This window comes from Corvus moneduloides, chromosome Z, assembly GCF_009650955.1.
Source record: "Corvus moneduloides isolate bCorMon1 chromosome Z, bCorMon1.pri, whole genome shotgun sequence".
Classification (NCBI taxonomy): domain Eukaryota; kingdom Metazoa; phylum Chordata; class Aves; order Passeriformes; family Corvidae; genus Corvus; species Corvus moneduloides.
In genome coordinates, this window is record NC_045511.1 from 41038875 (window position 1) to 41060823 (window position 21949).

The 21949-nt window shown below is 40.9% G+C and overlaps 1 long non-coding RNA gene across 1 annotated transcript; it reads right to left on the reverse strand.

Moving 5' to 3' along the window:
* Nucleotides 1-7298: 7298 nt before the first annotated feature.
* Nucleotides 7299-18359, reverse strand: LOC116438595. The gene is made up of 3 exons (XR_004237835.1): nucleotides 18348-18359; nucleotides 9635-9638; nucleotides 7299-7390 (listed from the first exon to the last, which is right to left on the reverse strand). It is a non-coding gene; the product is annotated as an uncharacterized LOC116438595 (long non-coding RNA).
* Nucleotides 18360-21949: the final 3590 nt, after the last annotated feature.

The window sequence follows — 21949 nt, forward strand, 5'->3', positions numbered from 1 at the left end:
TAGTTGAATGCTTATTATGAAATATAGCTAATTGTTTGTTAAAACTAATGTTTAGTGGGACATTGTAACATTCTTAACCAATTGCACCTTTCATGGCTGATATAAACAGACAGAAACCTTCACTGAAAACTTGGTCCCTGGTTCCTGGATTTTTGGGAGTCAAATACCACATTATCCCTTCAAACAGCAATTCAAGAGAGGAATGACGAAGGATGAAAAAGCTGTCAGAAGAATGTATTCCAAATACATGAGCTTTTAGTTCAAACAAATAAGAAGTATTATTTCCTTTTCTCCCTTCCTCATGGTTTCTTTTCCTTCTTTCTTTCTTTTTCTTTCTTTCTTTTTCTTTCTTTCTTTTCCTTCTTTCTTTCTTTTGTTCTTTCTTTCTTTCTTCCTTTCTTACTTTTTCTTTCTTTCTTTCTTTCTTTCTTTCTTTCTTTCTTTCTTTCTTTCTTTCTTTCTTTCTTTCTTTCTTTCTTTCTTTCTTTCTTTCTTTCTTTTCTTCATTTCTCTTTCTTTCTTTCTTTCTTTCTTTCTTTCTCTCTCTCTCTCTCTCTCTCTCTCTTTCTCTATTACTCTCTCTCTTTCTCTCTTTCTCTCTCTCTCTCTCTTTCAAGGACAGAATGAATAGGAAGGAAGGAAAAAACCCAGTATGTAAGTAAACAGGGAATGAAAAGACAAGGCATGAAAAATTATAGGCTGTCTCTGCAGTTGTCACTTACCATTTAAATAAAAAAAAAATAGATGGCCTCAAGGTAGAAGCCAGATGGATTTAATGTGAAGACATTGAAATGTTCCAGGGTCTTCTGCAAAAATGTGACCTGATCCTCCTGACTTCTGTCTTCCTAAACGCTATGTTGGTGTGAACCTATGCTGTTGGAGCAGCTGAATCAATATGAAACTTTTACAGAGAGAATAAGGCTTGCTTACCATTCTTATACAAGAACAAGATTAGCAATTTTATTATGGCAGATCTCTTTCCTGATACAACACACCAGATTCTGCTGCCTTGTCGCACACACAGATCTATACAGCTGTCAGCAAACTTATTTCATGAATGAATTCAACACAACGTTTTCAGTTCTGTTTTTAGTTACCTTACAGAAAAATGTATCCTGAATTGCATGAGTAACTGTTAATTCATTTTCCTTATTCTACTCTTGAGATAACTTGTTAAATTAATCCTGCCTTCATTTATTTTATGGTGTCTTCATGTTTAAGTGCTGACTTTGTGAGCATCTGTTTCAGTCATTGTTGCAAAGCCATTACTTTTATGAGCCTTATGTATTTTAGATAGATTTACTGTTGACCTTTGTTAAGAAATTGAATGTTTTTGTTGTTACTAACATTTCTATAATTGATATTGTTGATATTGTTAGTGCCACCAGCGTACTTTCTTTAAATGAAATACTATGTCTTGGCTGATAATCTCACTTAACTATAATAAATCAGATAATTGTTATTTAATTTTTCTTGGCTTTGAAACAAAATGTATCTTTAGCCTCTTCAGTACTAGGCAACTATAAATTGCCACTTATTTCAAATACACCACTGATGTAGTTTGTGAGTTTCTTTTCTTGTTTCCTGTTCCTCACTTTCACTTGCCATCAAATAATAAAAAACAGCTAATAATGCTGCTTAAGTTACTGCTATGTGACTGCTGAGAAATCCAACATAGTCTAAGATGAATGAGGAAATACTTTTTAATCTACTGAAAAAAAAAAAGCATTCTGGTATAGAAAAGCAGCATGAATTAATTTGATTTCCAGCACGTAGATAAATTACCTGAATCAGAGGAAATGTCTACTTAAAAGGTTTGCTCCATGGCATATACGACCTGGCATATGGACTATGGAAACTTTAGTTTTCTCTAAAGCACAAACTATTCTCAGTATCATGCATCAGCTCTTTTGCTGTAAATTGAGATTCAATGTTGCAGTGGGGTCTCCTGCAACATCCAGAGACAGTGGAGCCCGTGGAAAGAAACAGGGAGCAATCCTTGACAGAAGTTTCAGAGATCTTTATTTTCCAGCCACATGGCCAGGGGACTTGGGAATCACCAGACAACCAGGGTTCTCTCCCGGCAGGGGAGCACAAAATAACCAATGGGGAATGGGATTAGCGTACATGTGACCAGGGAGCAGGGAAACCCCATGCCTAGGCAGTGCCTCTACCCTAGGGTCCCCTCTCCCAGGACCCCATGGCGGGGGGAGGAACCCCAACAATTCAAGTGCACAGTTTCAGAGAAACTGTATGTCACTTATAATTTTCACATTGAAGCTGAGTTCAACTCAGTCATCCTTAAACAAAGCACAAACTAAATGTCCAGTGAAAGTGGTGAATATTTTAAAGCCCTCAATTTTTTGAGCCTATGGGATGAATTGTCTTTGCCTCCCACAGCAGGCAATCCTAGTTTAACATATGGGCTAATGTATCCATTTGGTGGCCAGTGGAGGCTGCTTGATTTAAATCATACCAGACAGTATGGACCAAATCCCAGCCTGGTGAGTGATAGGATGCCATTTATCCAACTGCCTCTTCCTTCCTGTTTCTATCAGTAAATCCATGGACACAATCACATCATAGTAATGAGATAAAAGAGTGAGAGAGCTCATATTACACTTTCCTATTGTTAGAGTTATTTAATACTTCTTAGAATAAAATCATGTTGATAATATCATCCAATTTGGCACTGAAGTTCTACTTTGCTATTAGCCACCTCAATATGATTTTTTTTGCAAGTTTAGACAAAATGTTTTGGCTGGTTCTGAAAAAATATTTTGCTTGCTTTAAAAATTATTATTTCAGGTAACTCTAAAAAACCAATACTTTGAGTGAACTCCTTGAAATACAGCAGTTGGAATTGTTTGCACTGAAATCACACTTTCTAACTTCTGCAGAGAAATTTCTGCAATATTTCTAGTCACCATATAAGGCTTTGAAGCCTTTGAAAAATTGAAAAATGTGCACTGAGAAGATTTTTTTCCATGTCAGAAGTCGATTCCCAAAACCCACTGATCCTTGAGGCATTTACCAGATATTCAAGACTCTCAAGGCTCTTGTAGCTCAGTCTCCTAGGACTAAGAAATGGAGTCAAGGAAAATAGAGATGGAGACTTCACTGAGAGCTTTGGAAACACAGTCAGTGCTGCTAGCTGGCCAGGACAGAGCAGAAGGGACCGCAACAATACAGATAAGAGATTTTTGGGGAAAAAATGCAGAACAGTAGAGACTGTTTTGCAGAAAACACTGTAAGGAACAGTGGGTATGATGCCCTGCAATGAGGAGGAGCATCCACAGGATTTGAAAGTAACTAGGCCAAGAGGAAGAATGTAACAATGACAGTTAAGTGGTAGAACTGAAAAAAACAAGCTGGAGTGGTTGTGACAGGACTCAGAAAGCCAGAAGGCACTGTGCCTGCTCAAATTCCCTGAGGTCCACATCAGATCCAAAATACCCTCACTGCCTGCAAGTACAGCAGGTGTAATGGCTATTGCTGCCCCTTGGATCCCGTGATATAGGTCCAGGAAGGCAATGCTTCTCATATCTCTCTTTGATACCATGTGATTTTTAGGGACAGAAAGGACAGAGGAGTAAATGCTTTAGAATGCTTTTTAAAACTTCTGAAAATTTCATATAAAGTACTCACTGAAAGAATGATTGGTGGGATTATGAGCACACAAAAGTAAAGAAATATCAACATTAAAAGTACTTTCAATTTAGGTCATTCAAACATAGTTATTAAATAACCCTACATTTATTTTTACCTCATTCTCCCTCAGTATAAAGCAAAAGCTTGATTTGGGCATATTACTCCAGTTGTCAAGTAACAGAGAGGATGCTGATGGGACCTCTCTCTTATCTGTTGCGGGAGTTTGGGGGTGCCACTGAAATGAGCTAGCGGAAGGGCTAGAGGATAGGGCTAATGGAAGACTAAAGACAGCATAGCTTTGAAAGCAGTGCTGTGTCAGTATTTATATTTCCAAGACATCCTGTCACTGCTGCAGCATCTTTGCTGTTTCAGACAAGTTATAAACCAAAGTTTTCATAGGCAGACATTAATTGTGCATTGCTCTTTTATGGGTGGCATTTTAAGACTATATTGAATGATTTTCAAAGTGCTGAGCATTCACAGCTTAAGTGAGGTCAGTGATCCAATCCTCTGAATCTATTAAATGGTAGAAAATGATAATTATGCCAAAAAAGCTAGCCATATAGTTTTAAATTAGATACCTAAAATGAGTGTACATTTAATAAAAAGATTCCCATTCCTCGGCTGGACGTCTTAGAGTAGGATTGATAATATTTTCGAATGAGGAAGTCAGAAATGAAGCCTGGACAGCCACACCCTTTAAGCGATTTTGAAATAATCAGCATATAGGTTGTTTACCTCATGGCATAGAAATTTTTGCTCTGAGTATTTCAAAAGTTAAGTTTGCAATAACAACAAGAAAAAGAGAATCATGGGAAGTGATACCCAAAATGAAGTATGAAGGGCTTTTGTCTCTAAAGCCAAAAGTCTAATTATATGGGATAGGTTTCTCAACTGCCTTAAGTTACACTAAAGGGGTAAAGCCACAGTTATTACCTTGCTGATTATCAGTACTATAAATAAGCAATTGCTGCATTTGCCACAATGAATGTGAATGTGCAGCTATAGGTAGAGAAATGTCAGCCCTGTATCTCCAGTAAACAAAGGTTCCTTTTGTTTTACAAAATGATTTGAAAATTTTAGATTCTCTGGGCTGAAGTCAGAGAAATGCCGAACAGCTTCTACTATAGAGTAGCATGCAATTCCAGACTACAATTCACTTTGTATCCTTAAAATGAAATACATGCCCTGGAATAATTTTCTCTCACTTCTAGAAATTGCATGATAATCTATTGTTTAAAAATATAAACTAAATGAAAATCATTATGGCATCAAGTGGGGTTTTTTGCAGACAGGGAAAGCACAGGAAATGTGGCAGAGCTTTACCAGAATGGAGCACTTTGCTGCATCTGAATGTATTGGCACATCATGAAGTATTCTGCCAATTAATTCTGCCTGCAAGCAGGATTTCTTTGTAGGCTACACCCAAATGTCTTCTTTTCTTCAATTAGTTTTTCTGTTTCTTTGTTAGAAAAAGACAACAAAGTTTTTATATCATATACATCAATCTGAAATATCTAGTCAACTTATAAGCCTTTGAAAAATTGAGAAATAGATTTTTTTCCATATCAGAAGTTAAGACTCCTGCAACCTACAGATGCTTTAGTTTTATGAAGTCAAAACACATTACTGTCAGAATGAGTTCTTTATATTTTTGACTAATGGCTGAGCTGCATACCTGCAATAATGATAAGACCAGAGAAAACACTAGCAGGCATTCTCTTGTGCAGTGCTTGCAGTGCCGAAAATGCCCGTCTGACCAATACATCAATATAACTCTAAGAGATGAAACTGGACTTAGTACAATATCGCCCTTATAAGATAACCACCAAAAAAAAAAAAAGTAAAAAAAAAAAGAAGAAAAAAGAAAAAAAAGATAACAGCCATCTGTCTTCAATAGTTTCAGTAGATTGGGTGTTCAATACCTGAATCAAATGCCTGCATAAAGCTCTACACAGGCCAGCCCTACCTGATCACACTAGAAATAATCATCAGCATGGCTGAACAACCACGGTTTTTCAATGATAACTTCATTATGGATTTCAGTGGGGCACAGTAATTTTCATATAGTGATTTGTCTGTAAATATTCATGGTAGGGCTTTTCAACAAATTGGCTGATTTACAGAAAGCTCTTTCAAGCTTTAAGGATTAAACTTGCTGCAGCTCTTCAAAAATCAAAGGTACAATTCTTAGTTATTTTTCTTCCCCTTGAACTTTAGAAATAGTAGACCATAGCCCAGCAGAGACATTTGCTATGTGAAGTACCTAAGTGTCTTTCTGAAATTCAATAGTCATTTTCTTGGACTCATTATGCTATTGCCTGTAGTTAAATATCCAGGCATAGCTATAGGAAAAAGAAAGTCTCCCACAGTGGAGAAAAAAACCTATGAAGCCTTAATACAGTTGCTTCTAGAGATGATAGAAACATAAACACAAGGTCGAAGAAAGTATGGTTATATTCTGATATATTTACAACCCCACCTACAAGAGGAGAGGAAATTACACCCTAGGGACCAGGATACATTGCTATGTATTTGCTCAGATATTTATCTTGAACCAAGTTCCAGTTTCTTCTCTTGGTGCTTCTGACTCCAAATACATGAACCTTCCAAGATATATTTAAAGTTTCTTCCATTTCAGTCAGATCCATTTTAAAGGATTTCAATGGCCTACTGTGGAGCAAATGGGCACAAATATGTTGGCCATCTGAGCCAAAACTGAAAGAAAGTTTGGCATACACTTATAATTACACTAAATAAAATAGTATTAAAAAAATAATAAATAATTATATTAGGTTTTCATGGCCAGGTTTTTGTGGCAGGGTGACTGCAGGGATAGCTTCTGTAAGAAGTTGCCAGAGGCTTCCTCTGTGTCCAGAAAAGCCAACGCCAGCTGGCTCCATGATGAATGTTCTACTGGCCAGGGCTGTGCCAATTAGAAATGGTGGTAATGCTTCTGTGATAACACATTTAACATGAAGAAAAAGTTGGGCAGTTGCAATTGTGGCCAGAGAAGACCAAGTAAGAATATGTGAGAGGAACAACTCTACAGACACCAAGGTCAGTGCAGAAGGAGGAACAGGAGGTGCTCCAGAGCTGAGCCAGCGCTGAGATTCCCCTGCAACCTGTGGTGCAGACCATGGTGAAGCAGCTGTGCCCCTGGAGGCAGATGCATGCAGAGGCAGCCCATGGATGGAGGATCATGGGCATGCAGAGATCCATCTACAGCCCACGGAGGAGCCCCACACTGGAGCAGGTGGATGCCTGAGAGGAGGCTGTGACGCCATGGGAGGTCTGTGCTGCAGCAGGCTCCTGGCAGGGACCTGCAGACCTGTGGAGAGAGGAGCCCATGCTGGAGCAGGTTTCCTGGAAGGACTGTATCCTGTGGAAGAGTGACACACGTTGAAGCATTTTGTGGATAACTGTTTCCCATGGAATGGACTCACACAGGAAATTTCATGAAGAACTCTCTCTTGTAGGAGAAGACACTGGAGATGGGGAAAGACTCCCCTTCTTGAGCAGTGGGAGAAACTTGTGATGAACTGACCATAACCCCCATTCCCTGTCTCCCTGCACCACTGGGGGTGGGAGGAAGAGGTGGGAAGGAGGTAGGGGTGGGGGAAGGTGTTTTTAGCATCCATTTTTACTTCTCATTATCCTGCTCTGATTTTGTTAGTAATAAATTCAATTAATATCTCTAATTCCAGCATGTTTTGCCCGTGACAGTATTTGGTGAGTGCTGCCCTCATCTCAACTCATGAACCCTTCATTATACTTTCTCTCCCCATCCAGTTGCAGAGGGGAGGAATAGAGCAGTTTGGTGGATGCCTGGCTGTTGGGGTCCCTCCCCTGCCGTGTAGCCCTGGGAGAGGGGCCCTGAGGGCACAGACACGGGGTTTCCCTGTCCCTGCTCAGCCTCGTTCCCATTGGTTGGTTTGTGTTCCCTGCGCGGGCAGAAGGACCCTTGGTCCCGTGACTGTGACAGTTCCTGGGCAGAGCCCCGGCCATGCGGCTGGAGAAATAAACATCTCTGAAACATCTAGCAAGAATCTGTCTGTCCATATATATTTCCTTTCCACGGGACGCCTGGTTTGGTATATGAATGTTGCAGGATCCCCACTGCAACATAATGGTGGAGAATTGAGAGCAGAACGATCCCCGATCCCTAAGCGACTGATTTGTGTGAGTAAACCCTGGAAACTTTGGATTCCTCTTCTTGGTTTTGCTTTGCTATTCCGTATCTAAACTATGGAGGAACCGTGGGAAGACTCTTGGCTCTCAGAGCCGCATATGGACATTTATCTTAAACTTAAAATGATTCTTGAACAACGATTTGTGAATTTTAGCTTGATTCAAGCTCAAAAAGAACTGAAACACTTCCTGGCATGGTTGTTTAAGAACTTTTTCTATGTTTCTTGGGATTTAATTCTTACCAAGGGCTTTTGGAAAACCGTTTGGACACAGTTAATACTGGAGTCAAAATATATGCCGATGGAAGAATATTTTCGTGAATATTATTTAGTTACCAAGACTGTTGAGCAATGTCAGCTGTGTCCTGGCGAAGGGAAGCCTGGCGCAGGGACCGTGCGGCCCAGGCCACGTGCACCGAGCGCTCTGCGAGCAGCAGCGAGGCAGTTCCCGGGCACCACCGGGTCCCGCCGCTCCCGCCGCAGCGTCGGTGGCGGAGCGAGGCGCGGCGGGAGCGGCGGGACCCGGTGGTGCCCGCCCGGCCCTGTGCAGCGCGTGGCGGAGCGAGCCCCGTGAACGCCCGGCCGAGAGGGGCGGCACGCGGGCGGCGGCAGCGGCGGTAGAACGGAGCCGCGCCCAGCTGAGACGCGCGCTGGAGCAGGGCACGGGGGGTCGTCGCTCGGGGGCCCGGCCGAGACGTGGGTGCAGCGCCCGGCATCGGCAGCGAAGCTGCGACCAGAGGAGGCGACGCATGGAGAACTGAGCGGCGCGGCCCGGCCCGGCCCGCGCAGCCCCGAACGCGACCCCGGGAAGAGCGCGCAGGCACCAGCAGCCCCGACAATTCCAACACGGGAGCGACCGAAAGAGAGAGCAAAAACGCAGCGAGACAGAAAACAGCAGCCACTCGGAGAAAGGAAAAGATCATAGTAACTAAGATCTTAGGGATAGTAAAATGGTATAATGTTAAGCAAAATTATGGTTTTATAACAAGGTGTGACAACCAGCAAGACATATTCGTGCATAGAACTGCTATTAAAAAGAATAACCCTGAAAAATGCATCCCAAGCTTGGGAGATGGAGAAGTCGTGGAATTCAAAATTATACGAGGTAGAAAAGGGTTACAAGCATCGCAGGTCACTGGGCCTGATGGTGTTGATGTAAAAGGCAGTATATATGCTAAAAATCGTAGTCATGTTAGACAGTATCTCTATTGTAAGTCCCCCCTACAGTCTCCCTTTCCTAATCCCACCTTTCCCTTTATCCTATGTCCTGTTACCCCCAGTGTATTCCCAATCCGTTTTTTCACCCATGGTTTCCCTTACAAAACCATGCCTTTGCCAATTGTTTCCCCAAAAATCCCTTTCCAATGCCGAGTGGGGGATGAAAAGGGGAAGGGAAGAAGTTAAACCCTCTCCTGCCTCAGTTTCCCCACAAAGCATGCTCAGAGAGTTCTGTCTCCTTTCTGTCAGCCCTAAGATGTTCCAGAGAATCTGTTTGGACATTTAAAGACTCAGGAGGGTGGCTTGTTTTGTCTTGAAACTGTTCTTGTTATGTTTATCCAGTTGTTTTCATTCTCCTTTTATTAAAATAAAACGGGTGAGGTGTTGGGGTCCCTCCCCCGCCGTGTAGCCCTGGGAGAGGGGCCCTGAGGGCACAGACACGGGGCTTCCCTGCCCCTGCTCAGCCTCGTTCCCATTGGTTGGTTTGTGTTCCCTGCGCGGGCAGAAGGACCCTTGGTCCCGTGACTGGAACAGTTCCTGGGCAGAGCCCCGGCCATGCGGCTGGAGAAATAAACATCTCTCTGAAACAGCTATCAAGAATCTGTCTGTCCATATATATTTCCTTTCCACGGGACTCCTGGTTTGGTATATGCATGTTGCAGGATCCCCACTGCAACACCTGGCATCCAGCCAGGGTCAGCTCATTACAATTACTCTTTTCATTTATTTTTATTATCAGAGAAATAAGTTACAGTGTTTGAAAAAGCACTCAGGCATTAGGTGAATGAAGTTTTGGCTACCACAAAAAGTGAATATATCACTCTTTACTCCTTCCTTACTGCAGGAAGGATCCCAGCAGTATATTTTCTAGTATTTTATCCTAACTAGTTTTAAAAATCTTGTGATAAATGGCTGAAGCTCCAATGGAGAGGGTAATAAAATTTTATGGCTGAACTATATCTCATTGTCTGAATAAAAAATAATAAAAATCTCTTTTTCTCTGTTTTGAATGTCATCATCTTATTCCTCATTATGGATTTAGTCCATCTTGGTGTTTTCATCTAGTATATATCATCATATGTGAAAATATAGGCTATTCTTATATCTTATTCTGGTCATTGTTTATCCAACTTCAGAAAATTAGATTAAGATTTTCAAATACTGCAGGAAGTTTATCCACAGAAGTGCTACTAAAAATCCTCTCAAATCCTTTTTTTAAAATCCATTGTACTGCTTTGAGAATTTCAGCCTTGATTATGAATTTCTGTGGCTTCACCAGCTTTCCTACACTTCTCTGGGTTCTTCATAAGGTCCTAATACATACAGTGTTCATACAAGGATTTTCAGTTCTAGTTACATAATTTCTACTATTTTAACTTATTTCCCACTCCGAGCTTCATGATACCTTATATTTTATTTTCCTAAACCTGAAGTTTGCTGCTGAATGGTTCACCCAACTGATCAAGCCAACCCAGTCATAACTACCTCCTTCCCCCATGATGGTTTTCAAACCTTTTAAAATGGGAACCAGACCTTCACATAGTGTCTAAATTACTGCTAAGGTGGGCTGAGTTGCACCTTATGATAATCTGATGCTAGAAAGACAAGATGAATCTTTCCTCTTTGCTTTTGGTTTTATTACCTTCTAAATAGGATGCAAGAATAAAATCACAGCCCAAATTGTATGTATTAGTGTAAAATGCATATATTTTTCTGAAGTCATCAATCATCTCTTTAATGATTAAAGGCACATTGAACAAAACCACAAGGAAAAAGCATATTAGACTACATTCCTGACTTCCAGATTAAGTATGTTAGAAATGCTGTGCCACTTGCTCAGTTGAGCCTTGTGAAAAGTCAACAGGCTGCCATACAACATCCAGAATGATACAAATGTATAAACTACACAGTTTTAGGAAGTTCTATTCCATAATCCTGCTTTATCCTTTGAAAGTAAAAGGATGAAAGCAGCGTTAACAGAAAAAAATATTAGGTCTATATAATGAAGAATTTACATCTAACACCAGGTATTTCCAAGCAGCTCCAGCACAGTAGAATGTAATCAGTGATAACATATATCAAGATGCAAAAGCCTTTTCAAAACTAGTGGAAAAATAGTTTCTAATTGCTTTTATATGATGTACTAGATGCCATGAATGGGGCTCAGAGGAACAGAGCACTGTGCTAACATTTTCCAAAATAGTCCACGCTGAGTTTTTAAAACCAGATGAGGTAGAAGTAGGTAGGAGGAAGGATCTTGACTTCATTACCTGCTGATGAGATACAACTCCAGAAGATGGAGAACCTGCTAACTTTTTACAAATTGAGTCACTTCATCCCCTGCCACAGTAAGTAGAGAAGGGAAAGCGTCATCAGCAATGATACTATCTCAGAATTACAGAAAAAGAGGAACATTTGTAATTTTCATGATAGCTCAAGGAAAGACTCAGTACTGAAAGACATTAAGGAGACTATGATAAGTTCTAAAAGAACTTTCTTCTACATTGTGCCTGTAACAAAATCTATCTACATTTTTCAGGTTTGTCTCATTCTAAGAGAAGTACAGTGGACTGTATGAAATGGAAATAATATATATTTTCCTGACAAAAATAACATAGAAATCACACTTTGAATATAATTTCTCAATATTAAGTGCCCTAGGTTTAATCTTGTTATGTTGAAAAGTGTAATAAGCTCCACCCAACATATCCAATAAATATATTCCCAAATTTCACCCCAGTTTCTACTGCATCAGGAGTATTGTGAGAAGCTGGTTTTGATAACCATGCTGATAAAGCAAGAGTTGGTCATAAAAAACCCATACCAGTAGGTTAGATTAACACTGAAATACTGGAAATATATCTGTAGTTCAGAAATCTCCATTTCTCACTTAAAAACCTACAAATATTTCAAACCTGGAGGGGTAGAGAGGGCACTAAAGACACAGATTTCTCTTTTGTTTTTACACAAAGTAAGTTATAATATTGTACAATCAATAATTCTCATCTACTTGAGCAGGATGCAGTGGATGTGCGTCAGAATTTAAACAGGGTAGAGAAGAAGCGCACTTAGAAAGATCACCCCCATGGCATTAAACACTCTAACCAAAGAGCGTAAGGGTAAGTGAGGAAAATCTGCTAGAAAGTGTTCTGAATGAGTGATGATAGAGAGGTCATAAAAACTGTAAGAACATCAGCCGTTAAAATTGACCCATCATGACCAAAGTGTTGGTAGTTGATTAAAAGGTTTCCAGGAGTATATCTTGTTAAGTATTAGTGAATTATGAACAATTATAGCTAATAAATATCCAACTTAAGAAAACCAAAATGTGTTAGACACTGAAAGTATTTTCTAAAATACATTGTATCCCTGAAAGAAAACCAACTGCTCCTTTAGCACTACGAAATTTAGTTTACAAGTGCTTTAGGATATCTCAAGACTTCCTTGAAAGGAAAATGCTCCATACCAACTTAAAGGAGCTAGAGACAGACCAGTTACTAGCCATTCACCCATCTTCACCTGGAAGAAGCCATCATCAGGAAGAGGTACAGAACAGTTCCTTTTATCCTAAAAAGTCTGAAGAAAAATTAAAAGAAAGTCATCACTCCACTACCACCAAGCAGGTGTAGGAACATGGTAGCAGTGATACAAGATTGTCTGAAGAGGCAGGGCACTTACCAAATTTTGCAGACTAGTTCTGTGGTTAATATGTCCTGCAACTTGTCCTCTAGGGTGAGAGGGATGGAGGGAAAAATAGTGTTAATTACCCTTTCTCTCCATAAACAGCAAATTATCAGGAAGCAGAGAAGACCAGACTTCCAAGGAGGCTTTTCTTTCACATTAGGAGCATGCTGAACCCAGCTCCTCTGTAATCAGTAGGGAGGTATGGACAACATAGCCACTTGACAACTCTGTAGATGCTTATTATTTCCCACCAACCAGCAAGGACCTCCACAGCATGCAGGTTTCTACTTGAAGCACTCAGCTTGAAGGGGGATGGGACTAAGACCAGGCTCACTGAAGATGGGCCTAGGGGTGGGATGCCAGGGTTAGGGGTAAAATCAGTAGCCCAGCTGAAGTGCATCTACACCAATGCACACAGTATGGGTAACAAACAGGAGGAGCTGGAGGCCACTGTGCAGCAGGAAAGCAATGACGGAAATGTGGTGGGATGACCAGAGTGCTGCACTGGATGGCTACAAGCCCTTCAGAAGGGACAGACAAGGAAGGAGAGGTGGTGAGGCGGCTCTGTACATTAGGAAGTGTTTTGACTGTACAGAGCTCAAGGATAGTGATGAGAAGGTTGAGTGCCTATGGGTGGCAATGAGGGGGAAAGCCAAAAAGGCAGGTATCCTGGTGGGAGTCTGATATAGACCACCCAACCAGGATGAGGAGGTGGATGAACTATTCTACAATCAGCTGGCTGATGTTTCATGTTAGTCAGCCTTCATTTCATTGGCCAAATGTCTACTAGAAACTCACCACAGAAGAGAGGAAGAAGTCTAGGAGGTTCCTCAAGGGCAACACAACTTCTACCCTGGACTTCCAGAGTACAGACTTTAGCCTACTCAGGACACTGGCTCAGAGGGAGTGTTCAAAAGCAGCCCTTAAAAGCGGGTCAAGAAGGCTGGACATACTTTAAAAAAGAGATCTTGAAGTTTCAGGAGCAAGCTACTCCTATGGGTCAACAGATGGCAGGGAAGACAACTGGCCTGGCTGAGCACTGAGCTTTCATAGGAACTCAGGGAAAAAAAGAGGGCATATCACCACTGGAGAAAGGGGCAGATAAGTCAGGAAGTGTATAAGGATGTTGTTAGGTCATCTAGAAATAAAACTAGAAATGCAAAAATTTTGCTGAAACTTAATCTGGTCACTATTGGTTGCACCAGTTTTTTAAAATACATTAAAAACAAAAGGAGGGCCAAGGTAAACCTCCATTCTTTATTGGACAAAGAGGGAAATATAGTCACCAAAGATGAGGAAAAGGCTGAGATACTTATTGCCTTCTTTGCCTCATTCTTCAAAAGTAAGACTAGTTATGCCCAGAGCAGCTGGCTCCTTGAGCTGGAAGGCAGGGATGGGGAGCAGAAGAGAGCCACTGTAATCTATGAGGAAGTAATTAGTGACTGCTGTGCCACTTAGATGCCCACTAGTCTATGGGGCCAGATGGGCTTCATCCTAGGGTGATGAAGGAGCTGGTGGAACAGGCCACTCAGCTGCTTTTCATGTCTTGTCATCAGTCCTGGTTAACTGGAGAGGTCCCAGATGAGTGGAAGTTGTCCAGTGTGATGCCCATTCACAAAAAGGGCCAGAAGGAAGATCCAGGGAACTACAGGCAGAAAAGTCAGCCTGACCCTGATGCCTGACAAGGTTATGGAGCAGATCATCTTGAGGGCTATCACACAGCACATACAGGACACCCAGGGGATCAGGCCCATACAGCAGGGCTTTAGGAAAGGCAGGTCCTGCCTGGCCAACGTGATCTCCTTTTTTGACTGGGTGACTGGCTCAGTGGATGAGGGAAATGCTGTGGATATGCCTACCTGAATTTCAGTAAAGCCTTCAATACCATCTCTCATGGCATTCTCCTGGAAAAACTGGCAGGCCATGGCTTGGACAGGTGTACCCTTTGCTGGGTTAAGAACTGGCTGGATGGCTGGGCCCACAGACCAGTGATGAATGGTGCTACATCCAGTTGTCATCAAATCACTAGGGGTGTCCCCCAGGGATCAGCATTGGTCCCGGTCCTGTTCAATGTCTTTATTTATGGTCAGGATGAGGGGATCAACTGTGCCCTCAGTAAATTCACAGATGACACCAAATTGTGTGGGAGTATTGATCTCCTGGAGAATTGGAAGACCCTGCAGAGGGACCTGGAGAGGCTGGATTGAGGTGCCAAGAGCAATGGTATGAAGTACCAGTGCCACTGCACTTCAATCACAAAAAACCCAGACAGTGCTACAGGCTGGGCGTAGAGTGTCTGGAAAGCTGCCCAGTGAAAAAGGACCTGGGGGTGCTGGTGACAGCAGCTGAGCATGATCCAGCAGTGTGCCCAGGTGGCCAAGAAGGCCAATGGCATCCTGGCCTGTATCAGCAATAGTGTGGCCAGCAGAACCAGGGCAGGGATTGTCCCTCTATACTCTGCGCTGGTGAGGCCACACCTCAAGTGCTGTGTTCAATTCTGGGCCCATCACTGTAAGGACACTGTGGGGCTGGAGTGCATCCAGAGAATCACAGCAAGGTTGGCAAAGGGTTTGGAGCACAAGCCCTGTGAGGAATGGCTGAGGGAGCTGTTGTTGTTTAGCCTGGAAAGAAAGAGAGACTGAGTGGGGACCTTACTGCTCCCTACAATCACTAAAAGGAGGTTTTTACCACGTGGGATTTGGCCTCTTCTCCCAGACATCCAGCAACAGGGTAAGAGGACACAGTCTTAAACTGTGTCAGGAGAGGTTCAGGTTGGACACTGGGAGAAATTTCTTCAAAGAAAGGGTGATTAGACATTGGAATGGGATGCTTAGGGAGGTGGTGGAGTCACTTTCCCTGGAGCTGCTTAAGGAAAGACTGGATGTGGCACTTGGTGCCATGGTCTAGTTGACAAGGTGGTGTTTGGGCAAAGGTTGGACTTGATGATCTTAGAGGTCTTTTCCAACCTAATTGATTCTATGAACATCTAAAGTTAAGCAAGTGCTCATCCAGACCCATGGCCCCTTTTCAGTCTTCACTAGTCTTTCACTGGTAACAGTCTGTTGAGTAGTATGATTTTTACCCTAAACATTTCCCATCTTGGCTCATTCTCTATCTTGAGGTCTACATAACAGTCTCTGAACAAGTTTTCTTTAAGGATATTCACTTGAGTTTAAGGACTTCTTCAGCCTCATCTTTCTTTCTCATTGACTCTTTCTATTAAGATGTATGAAATGGAAGGAATCAAGAGAACAAACTAGGAGAGAAAACTCCACGTATGGTATTCCCTTTGGAATGTATTTGGTTTGAAAAAACCTTACCCTATTCTGAAAAAATAGTTTCAAAAACTGTTTGAGGTGTTCTCTTCACTAATCACATCAGTACCAGTAATGCGCAAACAAATGCTAACCCTTTTCCTGGCACACCTCTCCCTCAACAGTGACAAAGCATGCCAGCTGATGGACAACAGTAAAGGTTCCATCCTTTCACAACAGCAACTTATGACAAACATAATTGCATTGAACAGAAAAATACCAAACAAACCCTAGCCCAAAAACAAAATCAAAGAATTTCTAAAATGCCTCGTAGTATTTAAAGGAACTTCTAAGGAGGCATCAAGAAAAGACATAGCAGGATTTTTTCTCTGTGATACCAATCAATCTGTTTTTATTATTTTAGCTCATTCTTCTTCCTTGATGTCATGATAGTGTTGTGCAGCACCAAGTCCTGAGATAACAGTGTCGTCTCTGGGAATTGATTCCTTCCAGCTGAGCCACACAGAGCTAGTACTCAGACCCTTCCTCCATTTGCAGTATGCCTTCTCTGAGACCAGCTTCCAACAGCAGCAGAATTATGGATTTTTTTACTTCAACTTACACATTAAAAAAAAAAAAACTGAAGTACCTCTCTCATTTCTTATTTTTCTACAGCTCAGTGAGCATTTAAAGACAAAGCACCTGTCCATGGTCCAAAGATCTCTTTAACACAGACAAACATAATTCGTCTTTAAGATAAGTTAAACTCAGAGAAGCTGAAATCAGACTTATAAAAGGTCTGTAATCATCTAAAAGAAAATACAACATGATCATGGAGAAATTATCTGCAACTCATGCAAATAAAAAGATCAAGAGCTTAAAGCCTTAAGCTAGGATTCACTGTATAGCTGCTCAGCTGCCAATGCTGTCAAAGGCTTCCAGTGCAACTTTATACAAGTAGTTTTCTCTAAGTATTGGCTGCCATTTTCCTTTTTGAAGAAGAAACAGTTTTTCTTCTCATCAGTCATCTTTCACATCTATTTAATTTGTAGAGAGCTGAGAACAGAGACTCTGTATATTGAGTAGGACAGTGATTTTTGGAGTCTTTTGTCAATACTGTGATAGATAAATATTTAGTCCATAGGTACTAGCTTAAACTGATTTGGTGATTTTTTTTTGTTAGGCATCTCATGGAGTTTGCAGTTTTACACTCCGACAGTGTCTACAGACTAGGCACGTGCATATACATGTGTACTTTCTGTATTAAGGTTGAAGATTCAGTCAAAAGAGGAGACATGACAGTATTAATGTGATCTCAACAGTTGCTCTTGTGTCCATTTGCTTTATAGCGTCAAAAAGATTTCTAGGGTCCAGCAATGCTATTTATTAGTAAAACACTGCTGCATTTAAATTCCATTTAGGAATAAAGAATAGACCTTTTGAAATAAAAGCAGTGAGAGAAAGAGAAGAAACATACTTCCAGCACTTGAATTACCTCAGATCTCCTCTGGGATGTGGAAGGCAAGATGGGAAGTGTCAAGAAAGTGCAGAAGTAGCATAATTTCTGCTTGTATTAAGCAGGACATAACAAGAAAGGTATGTGATGCAGAAGAAGGAGGGCTGTTGCCAGATGCATGACCTCCAGCCATCATCTACTCCTACAAGACAGCTGAATTTTTTTATGGTAGTACTGGATTTAGTGGTGCTTTACCATCAAGCTGGTAGCAGTTCTGGAGTTGGTCTACCTCTGTGGGTTTATCACTCTCCAGCTTACCTTTAGACAAGAAATTCTCCTCTGGGCCATCGAAGTCCTATTGACAAAATCATCATTCATATGAACTTTTTTCCATAAAAAGTTGCAGTTTTGAGAAACGGCTATTTTCTGCCAAAACAAAGAAACAAGCAAAAAGTTTTTGTCAAAAGAAATTCCCATGTAGCTCCATTATTTTGTCCCTATGCAGACCACAGCCTTACTCAATGTATAGATGGAGGAGAGCCTGCAGAGTAAGCTGTTATTCACTATTTTGCTTTATCTTCATGCTGCAGTGTGCAGTCCAAACCTTTGTTTATTTTCCGCTATTCAAACTTCCCTCTAAAGACAGGCTCATTAATTTCTGCATGTGCTTATATAGTTCATGAAAGTGCTTGAAAAACAGGAATTTATTTTTCCAGCATTGTGCTGACAGAGAGTTGAGACAGAGTGATTAAAGTCAGAAGTGCCATTCGTGTTGAGTGCTTGATCTGATACCTCGAAAACCAAATCTCCTAGGCTGTGTATTGTTACATAGGGCTTTTTGTATTTGCAGCTCCCTCCCTCCTGATTGCAGGTAGCGCAGTCAGCAGTCAGGACTTCCCAGTCCTTCAGAATGCCACTTGGTCACTCAGCTAATAAGGAGCACAATTAGGGACCATCCATGGGAGGTACTTAGCCTGGACGGGGGATGAAGTGGTGGTCAACAGGAGAGAGGACTGGTTACCCTGGATGGCCCGAGGCTTCTGCAGCCTCCTTCCCAGTACAGTACTGATTTTTTCACAGGACACAGCCTACATGCAACAGTGTGTGAAATCTTGCATGATCCCCCACCCAGGGGACTTCTAAAGACCGCATCTACTGTATTTCCATCTAATTTCTCCTGGTCTTTGGTGATGTGAAGTTGTTTAACGATATTGCAATTTGACCAACCTTGCCTTTTTCTTTTCATTAAAATGGTGCCGAACACTGTGTCATGTAGACTGTGTATTTTTCTGAACTTAAACATTTTTGCATGTAACTTCTAAAAATTCTCAGTGAAGCAGCCACAAGAATCAAAATTTTTGTCATATACAAAGCCAATATGTTTTGTTAGTTGGCCTTTTTTCTCCCCTGAAGCAGAATACTCAATTTTCCTAGAAATTTCTGAAAACAAAATTATTTTACATAAGTCTAATTGATATATTGGAAAAAAATATACCAAAGTAGACAAAGTTCAGCAAAGTTCATAACCAATGTAGATAAGGTGTTAAAATATGACATACTGTGGAATGATTTGTTCTGGCTATAAAAAATAGAGCTTGAGAGCAGAGGGACTTGGGACAGAGGGGAAAAGGACTGTCACCAAACTGTCATTGACTTCTTACTTCAAATCCTTTCGTTAACACTTACTTAGCAGCAGCACTCCCATGCATGCTACTGTTGTGTTGTGCTTAGAATGGCACTAGCTAATCATAATTACACGGTATCATATTCCCCGCTTCTCTCACCTTGTCAAAGCTCTGAATGCAGAGAGCATGCCCTTTGCCAGCCACAGAGTACCTAAGAATCTTATCCTCAACTGCTTTTTGTATTTGGCACCACTGCCAGCTTACAGCTCTTCTCCCTGCTCTTGCTACACCTTTCCGTATCAAAGCCATCTTTCAGTTCCAGAAGGATGGATGAGTAGGCAGAAGACACATTGCTGTCTCTCTACCCAGTAATACTGTCTCCCTCAATTGTTTTTACAGTTTTGTTTTATCTATGGGCCACACAATAGTTGTATGTGTTGCAAGATATTAAACTTATCTCTCTTATAGATAAGAATAACACAGATGTTAAGACCCTCTCGACTGCATTTATAATGTTGAATAGTTTCTCCTTTTGAGACACTGGTAACCTTTTCTGCTTCCTGTTAGCAATTTCTTGTTTCCCCTCCTCCACCTCCCTTATCCTTTAAATGGAAACACAAGTCTGCCATTTAATAAAACCCCAATAATGATCCTGCTTTAAAGGACAAGGGCTAATCACTTACTGCTTAACATTCCAGACACATGACAGTGGAGGAGACTAAATCAGTTAAACAGCAAGATGCAGCACAACTAATTTTCATGTAAAAGGGGGTGATTGCCTTCTTTTTTTTAACCATTGTGGTTTTTTTAAGCTGTTAAAGCCCAAACATTCTCGTCTATCAGTTTATGAATTATTAATAAAAAAAGAGAGAAAAGAGGCTTTCTTTTTCTAAATATCATCTGCTAAGCCACCACAGACTGAAGTGCCTCACACTGATTCCTGATTTACATAGTCCCAGTTGGAAGTTAATGAAGACTGCTGAGCCACCTTTCAACATGCAGATAAACCTTCATGTATTTAAAAGCAGGGAATATGTGCTTGTTGCTGGCAAATTATTCATCTAAGATCTGAAGTTTCTGACACCGCCTGCGTCAGATAAACTGTCACCCAAATTGCAAACTAATTAGTGATTCAAACATTTTTGAGCTGATTGATGACAGAATAATTTACGCTTGTTTCTCAGTTTCCAGCTGGCATAGGCTGCTGACTGGAGCCCTAATTAACGCTAGTACATCAGTCATGTTCTGCCAAGGCAGCACATACAATTAAAAGGCAGTTTAAATGGAATATCACATTAAAAAGGCTGGTAGATGCAAATGTGAGGAAACAGCACTTTAGGATAAAATGACAACAGAACCCCAGAAACCAAAACAGAATGGAACAGGGTTGGGGTTTTTTTGTTGTTGTTCTTGGGGGTTTTTTGTTTGGGGTTTTTTTGGTGGTTTTGTTCTGTTTTTTAATGGATAAGTAAATTGTTTTCCACATAGGCTATTTAGCAAAATAAAGCAAGTGTGGAGGCAAAACATGCACATTAAATTCTTCATAACAAGTTTTAGCTAGATGCTGTCTCTTAATATTTGTTAGCAAAATTGATGTGTACTTGCATTTTGGATTTCAACTCTGTAAAAATGAACTAGAGGGCAGCAGTGATGGCTGTGTAGTTATTTACAGTGATAGTATAAGAAAAAACAAATATCAATATGCATTCCTGTGAGAAGCTACACTGAAGCAGCCTTAAAAATTGTTTCAAATAATAAAAGAACCAATCCAAAACTCAAAAGTTCTGGATTTTTAAAGTGGAGGGAAAACTGGACATGGGACATGTTGGAGTGTACTGCAAATATCTAGACATACCTATTCTTATTTTCAGGTGAAACTGATAGATTTTGATAACAGCAGTACTATATTATAAACACACAATATTTTCTAGGGTTGTTCTCCTGATTAGATCATAAAATATTTGGGGAAAAAGTAGTTATTGTATCAGTTTAAAATATTATCTTTATTGCCACGGGTACAAATACAACCTGTGACCTGATTATGTATCAGGCACATATTGCAGCCTACAACACAGAAAGACAGTCCTCTGCAATGTCATTGTCAGGCAGCAGTTTAATTTTACTAGGTCTATTTTATTGTATACGTATTATAACAATGAAACCTGTATATCAGCTCTTCACTGGGTATTAAGCAGTCAGGTAAGAGAAAATGCATTTCGTTATTTCAGTAAAAAGAAGTGAGGGTAGTTGTAACCTGTGCTCTCATTTACATTTGAACTACAAGAGTGCTGGCCGTTTGAAACTGTTCATCAAGCTAAGGACAAAAACAGCCCTCCTTGACACAACTCACAAAAAGTCTTAAGCCTGCAATGCCAGACCCCTGTTGCAATGTATGCTGCATATTTGATGACACAGTTTCTCTTACTCAATGTGACCTCTGCGGGGGGGAAAAGTTTTCATGAATATAAACAGCCCTGGGGTTCATACCTTGTCTGTTAAGGTGTTTTTGAGATTATCTATAGCACATGACAGATGAGCCCTTGACTCTTACAGCACTCAAGTACAGAACAAAGAGAAGTCACTGTAGTAACCACAGACAGACCTAGAGACTGGAGATGTGTGAAAGCAGTCCATTTGTTTCTAGGAGCACAGCAGACTGAAACCTCACATCAGTCAGTGCAGTCACATTTTGCTGTCAAATGCCATTTTGCAATGCCATATATTTTCACCTTTAAAAATTTTAGATAAGTAATAATTTACATTGGTATAGTGACGAGGGGTTCATACATTGGCTTTGACAGCTGAGCTATTTTAAGGTGCTTTACAAACCAGTGAATTGGAGATGAGGGGTGAAATTCACCTTATACACAA